Raw genomic sequence first — 4,655 nt, 5'->3', positions numbered from 1 at the left:
GCCTCAGTGTTCCCCCTGTGCTAGGATCCTGTGGGCCCCTGGTGTGCTTTGGCCCGTTTACAGTTTTATTTTATTTATTTATTTGTGCAGTTTGTGAATTGTCATGGCATTTCTGTGGATTAGTTGTTAGGGCAGCTGGGATGTGGGCAGTGGGGGGCAGTATGTGTGTGTGTGTGTGTTGGGGGGTTGCGAAGAGGAAGGAGAGATTAATCATTGTCCTCTAGTTCTCTTTCGGCAGAATTACTGTGTGTGCTTGTGCGTGTGCGTGTGCGTGTGTGTTTGTCTGTTTGTCTGTTTGTCTGTCTGTGTGTCTGTGTATGTGTCTTTGTGGGTGCAGTGTGTGTGTGTGTGTGTGTGTGTGTGTGTGTGTGTGTGTGTGTGTGTGTCAGTGTGCTTGTGTAAAGTTTAAGTCTATTTTGGCTGAACTTGTGTGAGTGTGTAAGTGTGTGTTGTCCCTTATACTCTTTTAATCCTTTTTATGAGTGACAACATATGCTTGAAAAAGAATGCTCTCACTGTCATACAGAATCTATGTGTGTGTGTGTGTGTGTGTGTGTGTGTGTGTGTGTGTGTGTGTGTGTGTGTGAGAGAGAGAGAGTGAAAAAGAAAGAAAAGCTCTTGGTGAGAGTGAGCAGTGTGTGTGTGTGTGTGTGTGTGTGTGATGAGGGCCATGATGGCGGTTATTCCAGCAGCAGCCGAATGCAATTAAGGCGTATTGATTAGTGCCATTGCCCTGCCCTGTGTCCTGCCTTCACTTGGGACGCTGAAACCTATGGACAACCTGCTGTGTGTGTGTTTGTGTGTGTGTGTGTGTTTGTGTGTGTGTGTGTGTGAGAGAGAGAGAGAGAGAGCGATAAAAAACAACAAAAAAGAGACTGATCAGGAAGAGTTCAAGAGAAAACAGAGATGACACACCTGTGTGTGTGTGTGTGTGTGTGTGTGTGTGTGTGTGCGCGCGCGTTTATGCTCCTGTGTTTGTGTGTGTGTGTGTGTGTGTGTGTGTGTGTGCAGCGCAGCGCAGGTGCAGTGTGTGTGTGTGTGTGTGTGTGCGCGTGCACGCTTCTGTGTTTGTGTGTATGTGTGTGTGTGTGTGTCACCTTACTCAACTGCACCAGTCCCTTCCTCTCTCTCCCTTCAAACTCTGTAGACGAGAAAGCGGTCAAAGAAAAAAGTGTGTAATTTTAATTACACTCGCTACTGTTTATCAGAAGGACAGCTCAGCACAACACACCATTTCACCAGCCGCATGCTGCCCCATTCACATCTACATGCCTGCTGCCCCATTCACATCTACATGCCTGCTGCCCCATTCACATCTACATGGCTGCTGCCCCATTCACATCTACATGCCTGCTGCCCCATTCACATCTACATGCCTGCTGCCCCATTCACATCTACATGCCTGCTGCCCCATTCACATCTACATGCCTGCTGCCCCATTTACGTCTACATGCCTGTTGCCCCATTCACATCTACATGCCTGCTGCCCCATTTACGTCTACATGTCTGAGCCCCATTCACATCTACCTGTCTGTTGCCCCCCATGCAGAAAAAAATCACTTCCTGCACAGGTCACATCAGCAGTTCTGTTGTCCTGCAACAGTACATTTGGGCACCTTCAATGGAGTTTGTCCCCTGTGAACAAAAGGCTGAGCTTGCTGTCTCGCTGCCTGACGAAAAGGTTATTGTCTCGTCCAAAGGCTGCATATGCCCCGTGAGTGTGTTATATACTGAGATAGAGAAGGGGCTCGCGCGTGTCGACTAATTGAAACGAAGATGGAGGATGTCTTACACGGAGGTGTACTGCACCGGATCTGCAACTGAAGCACTCCTTTCGTGGAGCGTAAAAATTGTTTCAGAAGACTGGTGTAATTTTTGGAACGTACGTGCCACTATCACATCTGATGTAGCCAGTTCCATTGATTATAGTGGAAGCTAATTGTTGCAGCAGATGCAAGGCGAACGGAATGCTTCAGTTACTTACCAGGCGTAACCTCCCTTTTATGGAGAGAGATGAAGAGAGAGGAACAAAATTTCAGACTTATCAATGGTGGATCACCTAGTCATTCTGTTGGTCTGAGGAAGGGACAAGTTTTCAGAACACTGGAAATAATGGATCAAAGTTAACCTATGGTTATCTGCATGTAGGATATACCTAAATGTACAAGTTATGAAGAATGTAAAGTAACGTAATGCAAAAGTAGTTGGTTATTGTCGTAACCAACCATTGGTTACCAGATGAATAAAGTTAATAAGTTGTCATAAAGGTTCGTAACCAACCATTGGCCGAACCAACCATTGGTTACTAGATGGATAAAATTCATAAGTTGTTAAAAAGGTTAATGCATTAATCCACGTAATGAATGATTAACTTCTTTATTCAATATTACACCATCTCCTTAAAACTGGTAACACAAAACAAGTAACTGGTCGGTCCATACTAACTAATGCGCTAAATATTGTTAATTATGGGATCCAGTGTTCTCAACTCTGAGTAAAACAGAAAGGAATCAATAGGAAATTTTTATGAGGACAAAATGGCGGCATAGCAGGAGAGTTATGGGAGGGTATTAATGACTGTGAGTCCATTAGGACGATGTGCAACAGCCATCGGTAAGATCTAAAGAGATGCTGCACGAAGCATAAAGGTGCATATTTGTAACCAAACAAAAATAATTGTTAGCTGGCCTTTGCCAGGTTTTTTTTGTTGGAGATACCATTTGTTATGAATCCATTTCAGTCCCAAAAAAGCTCTTTAAAAACGATACTAATAAGAGGCTCGGAGTGTGAACAAGATGCTGCTGTAATTTGTGTCTGATTGCAGTTGGCACGTGAAGCGCTTCCTGTGGCAGAAATGATTCCAGCGTCCATTTTTTCCTTCCGTTTTTTTTCCCCTCTGTGGCATCTGCTTCAAAACATTCCCCAAACGCTGGGCCACATCTGCGTTGGATCTCCATTTGATGCTCTTTTTTTTTAGGAGTTTCCAAACACCTGCGGGTTGCTTGCTACCTTGGCTCGATCTGTGTGGTCTTGGGCTATCCTCCAGAGTGCCACGGCTCATTATTTCACAAGTGCACGACGCTGCCATATTATTCCTAAAGTTCTTTTTTGTCCCCTTGTTCCTTCTCTCTCTCTCTCTCTCTCTCTCTCTCTCTCTCTCTTTCTTTTGAGGGAAGGAAACTTTGTTATCCTCCGGAGGGGTAGACGGGTGCTGATGCAGCATGGGTAGGCGATCGTTTGCCGTCTGGCGTTTCCACATTGCGGTTGCCGCGCTACTCTGCAAGCCCCCGGGAGGCGGGGGAGCCACGGAAACGCCACGGCAACACCCCCCACCCCGCCCGCGTCGTCCCGGATCCGAATGCAGCTTCCCTCCCCACGCCGCTGCAGCTGCTGCCAAAGGCAAGAAAGGAAGAAGTCTAAAACAGAGTCTGTCTTGTAAGTGCCTCTACCACTAAATCATTTTTCCAATGAAATCTCAAAAATAAAACTTCAAAAATAGTCAGGAAGCAATGAGTGGGAGCTGCACATCTGACTATGTAGGCCATGGTATTTCCTTTAATCATAAATATTGTATAATGTTTGTCTCATACAAAACCACACACACACACACACCCACACACACATATAAGCAGCATATTGTATACTGTATAGTGTAATGGAGTCGATACTATGGGGAGACACGGACACAGCGGATAGGTTTAAAAGCCCGAACTCGGGGAAATTTGAATCACCGTAAAACTTTGTTCACATTTCAGTTTAAAGGTCTACACCACAGGTCGCCAGCGACCCTGTCATCAGAACACGACACAGTAAACAGTACACAACGACTCAACAGGTAAAAGCAGGCTGTGACTTCAACAATGCCATTCAAGTGAACACGTACAGTAATGGCTGACTGTGAATTATGTAGGCCTACAATGCGGTGCCCCTACAATACTACTATCCTCATTAAACATTGAAACCCTCCACCTATTGTGTGGTAAATGCAAATGGCTTAAACTCTCTGGGCAACATTACTAGTGCTGCAAATACATGCTTGTTTTCCCTCGGGATGAATAAAGTATTTATCTATCTATCTATCTATCTATCTATCTATCTATCTATCTATCTATCTATATCTATCTATATAAAATCCAAACAACACACATATCTACATGGTCACAAGTTCATAAATCAACACTGTCGCCATCAAACAGCCATTAAACTGTTTTGGTGTGGGAAATCACTTAGACTTTCCCACACTGCTAGCGCACCTCACCCTCACACACACACACACACACACACACACACACACACACGAACATACACACACACAACTCCGCATCCTCACAGCCAAAAGGTGACTGCAGTATGGGAAACATCCTCTCACCAGACCCCACTCACACACACACACACACACACACACACACACACACACACACACACACACACCACCCTCTGCCAGAGATCCATACCGTTGCTAATATGGCCGCAGTAAAGCCCAGCTGTTCCTCAGGCAGTCGGGCAAGTGTATGAGCACGCACACACACACACACACACACACACACACTCCTCAGGCGGTCGGGCAAATGCATGAGCAGGACAGGTGGCGATCTGGCCCCCTCAGGCAACCGCTGGTGTTCTGAAACATTAGCATCGCACCGCGCTAGCGGCGG

Source organism: Alosa alosa, chromosome 24 (assembly GCF_017589495.1).
Source record: "Alosa alosa isolate M-15738 ecotype Scorff River chromosome 24, AALO_Geno_1.1, whole genome shotgun sequence".
Classification (NCBI taxonomy): domain Eukaryota; kingdom Metazoa; phylum Chordata; class Actinopteri; order Clupeiformes; family Clupeidae; genus Alosa; species Alosa alosa.
The sequence above is the reverse complement of the archived record's forward strand: the minus strand, read 5'-3'. Positions refer to the sequence as shown.